The sequence below is a fragment of the Gouania willdenowi genome, chromosome 12, assembly GCF_900634775.1.
Source record: "Gouania willdenowi chromosome 12, fGouWil2.1, whole genome shotgun sequence".
Lineage (NCBI taxonomy): Eukaryota > Metazoa > Chordata > Actinopteri > Blenniiformes > Gobiesocidae > Gouania > Gouania willdenowi.
Window position 1 is genome coordinate 26,068,030 of NC_041055.1, and position 14,003 is coordinate 26,082,032.

A 14,003-nucleotide genomic window follows, 5' to 3' on the forward strand; every position below is an offset into this window, starting at 1 on the left:
TTTCTGTTTTAAATGAAAATGTGAGGAAAGTGGGCTAAATGTTCAAAATACATCGACTATGAAAAAGTGACCGACTTTTTACATTTGGCACCCCATACGATTGAGGGTTACATTTATCTTCTGTGTATGGCCAAACAGGGAGTGAGGAAGGAAGGAGGAGGGGGGGCAACCTGGCAGGTGAAGGAAAGGTGGGAACAGAGAGATGGAGGGAGGTGGAGGTGGTGGTGGAGGTGGTGGTGTATCCGTTCATCTCTTGTGTGTCAGTGGCAGATTTGCTGGTGTGGAAGCAGATCTTCTCCCTCAGTGACTCTATTAATTTACCTCATTTATCTTAACCAACCCCCCCCTCTCCCCCCCCAATAAATACTGGGATCTTGTGTGTGCACGTGAACGACTAAAAAACACGCTGGGATGTGTTTGTGCGTGTGTGACAATATATATATATATATATATATATATATATAAAAAACACACACAGCGGCTCTCCTTTCTATTCCCAGAGGACAAATCTGTGGCGGAAAAACTCATTTTCCTGCAAATAGTTTGTCAGCCAAGCCACGAAGAGTGATAAATTATCACAGACGTTAGGTGAAGGAGGACGACTCTCTCTACCTCTCTCTCTCTCTCTCTCTCCCTCTCTTTCACACGCGCGCACACACGCATTGATCCCCAATAACTTCTTCTTCTGCTACTTAATGTCTTCCTATCACATCTGTTTATGTCTCATATTACTCGTCATCCATTTTTTGATGCACTTCTTTCAACATTAAAACCTGCCCGCCATAGTCCCTGATACACACACACACACACACACACACACACACACACACACACACACACACACACACACACACACACACACACTGTGCCCTGGACAAGTGTTGGAATTGAGAAAACATGCTTGCCCCCACAACTCAAGTGTGACTCCCCCCATTCCAAATGATAAATTGATGGCCAGAAAAATGGATTTGTTTTCAACCAGTAACACATCAAAGAAATAATAATTCTGTTGCGGGGAAGAGTGGCGGGATGATGAATGGGGTGGACAGCTGGATCACAGTGGAGCAATGAAGTGAGTGAGCGAGCAGGGGAGAGTGAGAGAGAGAGATATGAAGCAGGGGGTGTTTTGGGGGGGGGGGTGACAACACACCATGAGGGTGGTCGGAAGGATTGTGTGTGAATTTTGGAACGACTTGATGGAGATACTGGATGTTGAGATTTTGTCACTAAACCAGGGGTGTCAAACTTCTTTTAGTTCAGGGGCCAAATACGGACCACTTTGATCTCAAGTTGTGCCATAATTTTCAATATCAGATCAATTCACTTCCAAAATTCTTTGATTTTCTTAACAATTTTTTGTGTAATTTAGAGCAGTGGTTCTCAAAGTTTGTTGGCTCAAGTACCCCCTCTCTCCTTTTTCTGAATCCAAGTTCGCCCCTTGTCTGACGAGAACATTAGAACGTTCTAATCAAGATCATTTCTATCATTTTGTGTATTTTATTGTTGTTTGTCCTTTTTATTATACAGTACATTTTTCTTTTATTTTGTTGTTGTTTTTGTAGTGATCTTGTGTATTTGTTTCTCATTCAGTGTGTCTTTGTTGTCATTTTGTGTGTTGCTGGTAATAGCAAGTATTTTTCTCTCTTAGTGCGTGTCATTTTGTGTATTTTGTTGTTGTTTTTTCATTATTCAGTATATTTTTCTCTTGTTTTGTGTGTTTTTGTTGTCGTTTTGTGAGTTGCTGGTAATATTTAGTATGATTATCATTTTTAACTCAAAATAAACATTATAAAACCCTATAGTCTTAATGATTTAATTGGTTAATTTTCCTCTCTCTCCCTTTCTCAAGTACCCCCTGTAGTGCCATCACGTACCCCCATTTGAGAAACACTGATTTAGAGGAAATTTGTGGAATAGTTCGTGAGAAATAGCAAGATTTGTGGAAAAATGGAGAGTTATTTTCAGTTTGCAATTAAAAATGACTGCATTTATGTGATATATACAAAGGAGACAAAAATGCAAGGCCCTAAAAATGTTGTGAAGTTTCATTAAATTGGTGAATTTGAGATATCTACAACTGGATTATTTGGTAATTTACACAATAATTCATGTTTTCTCTGTTATATTTCCTTTCTCTGGATGCTCTAAAGGGCCGGATTTGGCCCCCGGGCCTTTAGTTTCACACATATGCACTAAATCAACCTCTAGTCCTCTAGAAAAAAACAAATGCAACAAAACAAAACATTTTTATACTCTCTGTTTGGGGTCAATCCTCATCATTAATGATGATTTATTTGATATGAATCATATAAATTACAACAACCCAAGCCCAAGAAACAAGTATAAACCCCACAACAACATAGATGTAGAGTGGATCAAATATGATCTAAAATGATTATTACTATTAATACGAGTACAAGTAAATTACAGAAATAATATGTTAAGGTTTCATTTATTCAGGCAACTTTTTTCAGGAAATTGACTTTGATCTAGCACGTCAGGAGATCAAAGTCAATTTTCTTATTTCAAAAAAGAAGACAAAATGAACTTGCTGGAAAATTTCAGAAAATACTTGGGGAAAGATACTGTGTTACATAATTCAGTCACAATAAAAAAACATCGTTCAAGTTTTTTATGTAGCATATACTGTATGTAATGTAAATCAAATATTTGAAGGAGGTATGATATAGGTTTCCATCCATCCATCCATCCATCCATCCATCCATCCATCCATCCATCCTCACCCTACAATTATTGATGGGCAGAGATGATACAGCCTACAGGGCTGGAGGCTTGGGTAGACAGCAAATTGCAGTACTTTATTACACTGTCACATGTCGAATGTAAGATTAAAAGAATATGAATGGGGTAAAAAAAACCCACAGGCAAAGGGAGAACATGCAAACTCCAGCCAGAAATAAATACAGATTATTTCACTGAGGTGAAAAAAGACTAGGCTCCACTGAACTTTTATTATTAGCATCTGTTGTTTGTTTTGACTTTGTATGCTCTTTAAATTCTTTTTGAATTGAAGAGCTTATTTCATTTTACAGCTACTGTATATAGAGGAAGATCAGAAGTTGTTGCTGTGTGCCAGAGATGTGTGAAAGTGCCAAAGGTTTCATTGAAAACTCATAAACCCAAATATTATTTCAGGAACTAGGGACAGAATATAAACTAGAAATAGGGTAATTTCTCTTTATTTGGAGTCAGTGTATTATTAATATTAAATAGTAGTGAGGCACATGGAACACGTGCTCTACCACTGCTTCTGTTGGTTTTCTTAATAGTCCTCCAGTTGCTCGCTATCAGATGTTCTGCAGAGCTGAATAATGACATAATCATTAGTGTTGTAGTGGAGATTAGGAGTATGACAATATCGATACGGCGATGTATCGCAATATTTTTTCACACAATCGATTAGTATCGATTTAAAAAATAATTATATATATATATTTGGATTTGGATTTATTTGATTATTTTCAAAACCTTTTCTGCTTTTTTACTTTTTACTAAAATGTGCGGGTAGGTCTTCACAGAAATTTTTGTCACTGTTTGTTGAAGGAACCAATATTTTATTTACTGGAATATTGCACTATAATGATGTCACTGGTAAGAAAGACCCTATTTTTCATTTACAGAAAGCACTATTGGAGATACTTATTCATTTACATTGGTGTGTTGACACTTATTTACAGAAATGTTGCACTAAAATAGTGTCACTGTTCATAGGATGCTTTTTCAATTTGTCTTCCCGAGATATAAAATAAAAATTGTACTTTTTCACTTCATCTTTTTTTTTTCTTGTTATGTCATAGATTATTGTAGATTGATTTCTGACAAATATGTTGTTATCGTGAGCTTTGTATCGCGTATTGTATCGTGAGGTAGCCAGAGGTTCCCACCCGTAGTGGAGATCTAAAACGTGTTGAACAGGGACTCTCGAGGACCAGACTAGACCACTCCTAGTCTAAATTAGGCCTGGGCAATATATCGAGAGTCAAGATATATCGAGATTTCTATCGCCTATCTCGAGATATATATATATATATATTTTTTTTTTAATACCTTATTTTATAAAACAAATTAGGGATGTCCCGAATTTCACTTCCGATATGATACCGATTCGAAGCCTTGAGTATTGATCCGATACGATACCAATTTACAGCCTTTAGTATTGGCCGATACCGATATTGATCCGATACGATATCAGTATGAATCATACATACTTTTATTACTTATTTTGTAGTGTGGAATGTGAGAAAAGGCTTTATCACGTGATGTTACTCAAACAGAAAACAATAGTCATCAATTCAAGTTCACTTCAGTTATTTTCTTACTGTCAGTATACGGTAGGAACAATTGAGGGCGCGGACAAAAACAACAAAAACTTATCATAACGCTTATATTGGAGATTTTAGATGCAGTTTGATAAAATCGTTTTTTTTGTTTTCTGGCTGATATAGGACCGATATCCGATATCAATATCGGATTGGGACACCCCTAAAACAAATACTTGTTTTAGGAGTAGCGGCTTTCGCTTCCTCTCAGAACAGCATAGATGGATGGATTTCTGAGTGCGTTCTAACCCAGACCTTCCCCTAAACAGGCAACCCTACAGAACTCACTCACACATGCTGTCCCTTATCGGAAAAAACAAACAAAACAGAAGTGGCACTTACTGTCCTGCTGTTTGTATATAAATGTGCTTGTTTACCATTTTGCATCAGTAAATTTAACCCAGAATTGTCTTTCTAGTAAGACTTTATTGAGTTAAAACATCAATACTTATTAGGGCTGGGCGATATGTCGACATTTAAGATATACTGTATCAAGATTTCCATTTTGGCGATCTAGAAAATTACAATATCGCTTATGTCGATATACATATTTTTTTTATAGCTTTTATTGTATCAAAATACTAGTTTTAGGAGTAGCCACCTGCACTTTATAAGAGAAAAAGGAAAAAGTGACATATTGTGCAGCTTTTTGTTAATAAATATGCTTGTGTGGCATTTTGCATCTGTAAATTTTACCTAGAACCATCTTTCTGCTAAGACTTTATTGAATTAAAATGATCGAGATTTATATTGTATATCGCCATTTTGAGAAAAAACATCTATGAGTTTTGGTCCATATCGCCCAGCCCTAATACTATGATATAGTCTAAAGTTTGTGTTTTTCCACTTGAATGAGGCAGTGCTTATCTATTTCTAGATATTTTGAATGGAAAAAATCGCAATACATGTTATAAATCATAAAACAATCAAAAAATACATACAAACAAACAAACAAACAAACAAAAGGGATAGAGGCAGATTACAAACCTTACTACTGGCTTCAATTCAGTTTCTTTTTTGCATCTCATCCTCAGCCACAATCACCCACCCAGGTAGTCGTCCTCCCACTCAGGTAATAACCATTAACATAAGCTGGGAAATCACATAACCATTATCATCATCATTACCGTTATTGTCCGTGCACGGTCCCAGCACACAACCATCATGTTGGAAGCCAGGAGAAGAAGGAAGCTCAATTGCATCCATATATATTCACACTGTTCCCAGGCAGTTATTTGGACTGGCACTGTGCACAGCGGATCATTAAATGTGAGAGTGTGCTCTTCCCACTCGTTTACTCACTTCCCTCCAGCTTCTCTAAAACAGATCTTATACATACGTCGCCTCGGTCCAATATCTGTTTTTATCTTGCTCAAACTTCCCTCCCAAATACATATTTATTTTTATTCATTTTATTACTTCAATCTCCGTAGTCTCTCTTTTTTTTCCTCCCTTCATGGTGATTGATGAACTTAGGGAGCAAAACACAGAGCAACGTGTTGCCGACAGTCCAAGAAAACCTGCACAAGGGCTAAGATGGAGGAGGAGGAGGAGGGGATTATGGGAAAAAAGAGGGAAGGAAGAGGAAGCGAACATCAGAGTAAGATAGTGTGTGTTTGTGTGTGTGTGTGTGTGTGAAGGGAGGAAGGGGGGGAGGAGGGTAGAGGAGCTCAGCTGAAAGCCACAGACTTAATTCTATGCATCATTAAGCAGTCTCACTCAATGCAACATCCCCTATACATCATCCACGCTCAGTAAACACAACGATGACATTACATTAGCAACTGCAAATGAATTTTCTTTTTAGAAGGAAATTGAGAATACTCTTTCTCTCCCTCTTTTTTTTTTTTTTTATTTTTTTTTTAAAACCCTCCTGGATCTCACAAAGCTGCAGCGTGGGACATAAAAGACACACAGAGATCCAAACAAGATAAAACCACAAGCCAAAATTCCCTTTTCCCTTCCCTGCACACACTTACTGAACAACTAAAAAAGATTTGTGGGCAAATACATGGCCAAATGTGTTTATAATTTGAAACCAGCACTAGATAAAAAAAAATAATATTTTTCCTACACTATCACAGTTGATGTGTATTATTTAAAGATAAATACATAAAATAGAACCATCTCGGGTGCATTTGCTCTATTTTCATGAGGTCTGGAACATTTGTTTTTCAGTGTATTTGATGAACTAATTAAATACCAAAATCTTTTAATAATTGTGTAAAAATGTATAAAAAAACATTTGACAGCAGACGCCTCTGAGCAAGACTGGCAGTAGAGAGTCGAAACACGTCATGAGATCAAATTAAATTACCTGAAAAACAGTTGTCTGAATAATAGAAACCATAACATATTTGTCAAAAAGAAGACAAAAAGACTTGCTGGAATTATTACGCAAAAGTCAAGGAAAACATCAAAGCAATCAGCAGACGTCTCTGAAGAAGACTGGCAGTTGACAGTCGACACATGCCGGGAGATCAAAATAAATTACCTGAAAAACAGTTGTCTGAATAATAGAAACCATAACATATTAGTCAAAAAGAAGACAAAAAGAACTTGCTGGAATTATTATGCGGAAGTCAAGGAAACATTAAAGCGATCAAGACGCCCCTGAAGAAGACTGGCAGTTGACAGTCGAAACATGTCAGGTTATCAAAGTCTGAATAAATGAAACCTTGACATATTATTCAAAAAGAAGACAAGAAGAACTTGCTGGAATTATTACACGGAAGTCAAGGAAACATCAAAGCGATCAGCAGGCATCTCTGAAGAAGACTGGCAGTTGACAGTCAAAACATGTCGGGTTATTAAAGTAAATTACCTAAAAAACAGTTGTCTGAATAAATTAAACCTTAACATATTATTCAAAACGAAGACAAAAATAACTTGCTAGAATTATTACGCGGAAGCCAAGGAAAAATCAAAGCGATCAGCAGACGTCTCTGAAGAACACTGGCAGTTGACAGTCAAAACATGTCAGGTTATCAAAGTAAATATTTTCCTGAAAAACAATTGTCTGAATAAATTAAGCCTTATCATATTATTCAAAAGGAAGACATAAAAAAAACTTTATGCAATTATTACGCAGAAGTCAAGGAAAACATCAAAGCCATCAGCAGGCCCCTCTGAAGAAGACTGGCAGTTCAAAGTAAATTTCCTCAAAAACAGTTTTTTGAATAAATGAAACGTTAACATATGGCAACAGTATATTTGGAGATAACACAAAACCAAATAATTGTTTCTAACTAATATCGAATGCAACCATAGGATGAAAATGTCTTGCTAGATGATTATACTTCATCAAACTTCATCAAACAGCCACTCTCTGCAACCTAGGGCTGTATTTTAACAACAGAAGCATCAATATTGCCTTACTTAGTGTGTTGTTTGTTCTGTTGCAACAATTCAAGCATTTCCTACAACCTGCAAAGACACACTGAAAGATCAGTGCTACTAAGACACTGGTTTGATCATGTTTGTTATAATGTATTACAAATACGGAGTAGCCAGGGTTAGTGCAAAAGTGACAAGATGTGCCAGCTCAGATATATTTTATTTTAACTTTATTTATATTTGAGAAAATATAGTATATAATTATCCGAGATTGTGTATGGTGTTTGAATTTAATAATAATAATTACAGTTTTTAAGAATATAATTTTAATCAGTAATTTTTTTTCTCAATGACTGGACATTTCAGGTGACCCTATTTTAATTCCAAGCAACGCCACATGGGGTCATGACCCCAAGGTTGAACAACACTGTACCAAGTGTTTACATTTGCATCAGGCTTTTCCTTAACTACTAAAAATAATGATCACCTCACAAATAAACACCTCAGCTGCTCCTTGATAAGCTTAAAAACACAATTTATCTTTTTTTTTGTGCTACTTTTGCCGATGATAAACTAGTATTTGTGTAAGGAAACGACTTCCTGGCCTGTGTTTGGCTAATTTAACCCTGCACTACAAATTATTGGCTGTCGATAACAAGCCCCGTTATTATTAGACACCTTTTGTTAGTATAGATGTCTAAAATCTTTGTTATCGTTAACCTGAGCTGGAATCCGCACACATCCTTTCCTACTCTAATGCCCTGCAGCAAGAACCAAACATTGCTTTATTAATGTAATAATTGAATGAATAATTGTGTTTTTATTGCACAGATTACGCTTTCTCTCTCTCTCTCTCTCTCTCTCTCTCTCAAACCACCAAAGCTTTGAAGCCTGAGAAATCTATTAAGGCTGTGCCATAGATCACCACATCCACTATGGCGTGTATATAGATCGGTCGGCTCATTTGAGAAATATTGAATCGGTTACACTAAAGCAAGCCTCCGCATCGAGTCAAATGTAAAAATCCAAGCATGTGTGAGCAGCTGTCAGCCTGTGCTGTAATGACGGATGGTGTCGGCTCTACTGTTTCACTGAGAGGTGATAAAAAGTCAAATTATGAGTGTTTGTGGGGGAGGGGGGGGGGGTGGGACGCTGACGGTTGGACCAGATCTGTCAAATATAAGAACAATCAGTAAAATCTGAGCGGGTGGAAAGTGTTATTTCCTCTCAGCTCGAGAGGTTGACCAGGGGGTCAAGATTATGACCTTTAACCTCATGATAGTGAGGAGTGGCACAGCGGTCGGGTATTCATTGTCTTTAGCTTGTCTACGTCATTATTTTCTGTATATTATTAACTCATAAAGCAGTGATTAGTAAACATCAAGTAAAAAACATATATTTTTTAATCTGTCTAATACATAATATGTACATTTTGCATTAAACTTGAGTTCTAATGGTAATTAAAACCAAAATTCGAAATAAAGATACTTTACATCAGGGATGTCAAACTCATTTTAGTTCAGGGGCCAAATACGGGCCAGTTTAAGCTGAAAGGGGGCCACAGATTTTAGGTGGAAAAAAGAGCAAATTCAACAGTTACAGTATATCTTTCTCTGCACTTTTATGTATGAATGATATATAAATGATAAAGTAAGTGAGTGTATTCATCCCTCCAGGATCTTCACTTAACTTTCCCTGAACTTTGGGGAAATTTGGGGAAAATTTTGTGGAATAGTTTAGGAAATATTTAGTTTTTCAACAATTTGAGATTAAAAACAACTCCTGTCATGTGATATGAGTACTGAGCTGTGCCAATATTGTGGATTTTAATTGAATTTTTGTATTTGAAGGGGCTGAGATATCTACAACTTTATGTTTTTTTTTCTATCATTTTTACTTTCTCGATTTGGCCAGATTCGATGCTGTAAAGCATGGGTTCTCAACCTTGGACCCCAAATGGGATCCCGACCCCAAGGTTGTGTTTTCTGAACAATTTGAGCCCCTTTTTGCTTATTTTATCCTTGTTCTGCAACTACACATAACTTGCCATATTTTCATCACTTTTTCTTGCCATATTTTTGCTCCTTTTAATGCATTTCTGCCATTTCATTGCATTTTCTGCACATTTTTTTTTTTTACTTTCAAGACATTTTCGGCACTTGTAAACCCTAAATGTATAATAAACTTAGTTTTGAATACAGTATGTTGATCAATTGTCACGTTTTTGGCCACTTTAATTTGCAACTTTTAACCAATTTCTGTGGTTTTTAAAATCCCACATTTTCCACCATTTCTGCTCACTTTTAATGCATTTTTTCTCTGATGAAATCAAGGATTTACGTCTTTAAGATGACTATAAACTATGGAGCCAGTAACAATACACTTTCTAGATAACAGTAGATATTATTCAAATAAATAAATAAATGTGGTTATCACAGATTCATAGAACATTAGACCAGCATTTTGTTGACTTTATGGATGGGCCCCAAAAATCTCTCCCCTTTATTCCCCCTTATACATGACCCTGTCTCCACATGACTGTTCTTCAATGTTCATGTCTGTGTTCAACCACATTCAGCTACAGTGGGGGTCCCCTGTCTCTGGAACCTTTATTTTGGGGGATGTGGGCTGAAAAGGTTGAGAACCACGGCTTTAAAGGGCTGGTTTTGGCCCCCGTGCCTTGAGTTAGAGACACGTGCTTTACTTGTTTTAGGAATTAATTTTAAAAAAAAAAACAAACCCATGTGAACTGTGTAACTTATGACTCCCCGGAGTATTAACGTTGATTAAAAACCCATTCTGTGTCACATAATCTCTCCTGCTTTCTGTGTGAGGGCCATCAAACGGAGTCCTGGACCCCCTACCCAGGTTGACCCCCATCCTGACCCCTCCATTGCTCTGAAGCTGACCCACTTCAAGGTGTGAGCTTCTCTCCTTGAGCTGATAGAGTCTGGCCATCATTGTTCCAGTCACCCATCCGTCTAGGTTTATGACTTTGCTGGTTGATTATAGCAAAGGGAGAGTTTTAGAAGTGTCACTCACACATCAAAGGAAACGTGAGAGGAATGTCATCGTTTGTTGTTGTTGTTGTTGTTGTTTATCATCAGCTCTTATCTTTGGAACGTATACTGAGATTGAGACATGATGGATGCTGCAGTTCAACCAGGAGACATTCTGCTGCTATTGGATTTGTGGATTAATTTCAATAATACATTAATAACTTTTCACTGTAGTTTAATTCTATTTATTTTAATTTTGATTACTTGGAAGGGACAGTACATATTATCACCTATACAGTACATACTCACTTTACTCCTAAAAGTCATTTTGTAACAGACAATGTCCCACTCTATGAATTTGAGTTGACACCAACATATTTGATCATTTCTAGTTGATTGATTCCTAATAATTAGATACATCTAAAGGCTCAATGAAACTCAAAAATATTTTTACGGGGCTTGCGTTTTTCTTTAGTTTATATCACATGAATGCAGTCATTTGAAAAGATTTCCACAAAACTTGCAATTTCTCACAAATAATTCCACAAAATTCCTCTAAATTACACACAAAATCCAGAATTGTTTGAGTCAGTGTTTCTCAAATGGAGTACTTGAGAGAGAGGAAAATGAACAAATAAAATGAGAGTTTTATCATTCAGTCATTCCATCATTATCCTCCATATAGTTGTTTTTTTCATAGTATTCTGAGCAAAATGTAATGTAGCATGAATTATTGTGTAAATGTAAATAATCCAGTTGTAGATATCTCAAATTCACCAATTTAATGAACCTCAACAATATTTTTAGGGGCTTGTGTTTTTCTTTTGTTTATATCACATGAATGCAGTCATTTGGAAAGAATAACTGCAATATTTATACAAATCTTGCAATTTTTTTCCCCTAAAAATTCCACAAAATTCCTCTAAATTACACAAAAATTGTAAAAAAAAAAAAAAATAATCAAGAATTGTTTAGGTCAGTGCTTCTCAAATGGGCGTACCAAGTACCCTAGGGGTACGCATTGTCACTTCAGGGGGTACTAAAGAGAGGGCGAGATAGAGAGAGGAAAATTAACAAATGACTTCATTAAAATGATCTATTTTAGTTTAAATGATAATCATAATAAAGATGATGGAAAGTATTTTGATGGGAACATGAACTGAAGATACAAGAGACCGAAAATTATAGAAACTATAGAAATAAATGTATTCAGGAGGCACTAAATACTGTTATTTACAAAATAAGATTCTTTAAAATGAGTTTTATCATTCAGTCATTCCGTCATTATGCTCTATAGTTGTTTTTTTAATAATATTCTGAGCAAAATGTTGTAGTCGGATGAAGGGACAAAGGGGGAACTTGGATTCAGAAATAAGAAAAAGGGGGTTCTTGGGCCAGAAAAGTTAGAGAACCACTGATTTAAGTGAATTGAACTAATATTGAAAACTTGGGTACAATGTTAAAATTGTTTGTTTTTTCCTCACCTAAAATCTGTGGCCCGCTTCAGATCAACCTGGTCCGTATTTGGCCCCTGAACTAACATGAGTTGGACACCATCTGATCCAGTTTAATTAAAGGGCCTGTGTTCCTCTGCTCTTGTGGCCCTGTGTGCCCTTAGTTTCCCCCTGTGTGGGAGGCTCCTGGGAACCTCCTGTGATATATGGCTGTTTGCAGGCCTCACTGATCTCACTGCATTGATGGTAGAGCAGGAGGTAGAAGAAGACTGGACGATCCAATCCACCTTTATTCACACTAGATTAGCTTTCCCAGCACTGGACACCAACACTGAGGGAGGGGGGAGGATTTATCAGACATGTGTAAGGAGGAGTTGATGTTTTTACAGGTTAATTAATAACACAGGGATGAGATGTTAATGATTAAGTAATCCAAAGGAGATGCCATCAGAGGCATTGTTTATCTCAGAGTTTTATTCCATGATTCAGGTTCTTTAGACAGTCTCATAAAACAGGAGGAATGACCCAGATATTTACAGGTTAAATATTCACCACAATCTGCTTTGTTTTTGCCAAAAAACCACAAAGAAATCTCACATTGAAGTTTGCATTTGATTCTGCTTCTGATTTTCTTGCTATTTTTCTTGTTATCGTTCTTCTTCTTCTTCTTCTTCTTGTTTTTTTGTTGCTATTTTCTTTCTCTTCTTTTTCTTGTTTTCTTCTTCTATTTCTTCTTCTCGTCTCCTTCTTCTTTCTGTTTTCCTTCTTCTTCTTCTTCTTGTTTTCTTCTTCTACTTCTTCTCGTCTCCTTCTTCTTTCTGTTTTCTTCTTCTTCTTCTTCTTCTTTGTCTTCTTGTTTTCTTCGTGCTATTTTTCTTGTTTTTGTTCTTTTTCTTCTTTTCTTTCTTCTTGTTTTTTTTGTCGCTTTTTTCTTCCTCTTCTTTTCTTGTTTTCTTCTTCTACTTCTTCTCGTCTCCTTCTTCTTCCTGTTTTCTTCTCTTTTTTCTTCTTCGTCTTCATCTTCATCCTAGTCTTCTTCTCCTTCTTGTTTTCTTCTTGCTATTTTGTTCTTCTTTTTGTGTTTTCTTACTATTCTTTGTCTTCGTCGTTGTCTTCGTCTAATTCTTGTTGTTTTCTTCTTCGTCGTCTTCTTCTTTTTGTGTTCTTGTTCTTCTTGTTTTTGTGTTGTTCTTCTTTTTGTGTTCTTATTTTTCCTCTTCCTCTTCTCCTTGTTTTCTTCTTGCTCTTTTTTCCTTCTTTTTCTTCTTCTTGTCTTACTTGTTTTGGTCACCCACCAGAGGACCAATCAGCTCTGACATATTAAAATCATCCAACCTTACATACATCTATAGGGAAACACAGGAGCACAAATGCCGACAGCAGCCGGGCAGTAACTCAAGGCCAAAGGAGGCTTTTTCTTTTTTTTTTCTCATCATGGGCAGAGGTGCCAAATCATGTTGGTATGAAGGGGGCTATATAAATGCAAATGCTATTGGACGGCTATTAGTCCTGGAAAAGGTTTGTATGTAAATGCCCTATAGGACCACAGTGGAGCACTCATCCAGCTCAGATTAGTAGCGTTTGTGGCGAATGTTCTGAAAAAAAAAAAAAAAAAAAAGAGGGGGAAAAAAAGAAAATAGAAATAGGCAGAAAATGCGATTGCCTTGTGCTAAATCATGGTGAACAAGCTTAGAAGTTTAGTAATTGAATGGCCAAGTTGATTCTGTACGGTTTGGTAGGTTTGCAAGAGGTGCAGCTTCTTGTTTGTATCTGTAGATGTTGTGTCGTATGATTATTGTGTCAAAATGTAAAGTTGAATTTTTGTTTAGGGTACAAAGGATTGCTACTACATTGCTAAAGCTACAGCTCATGCA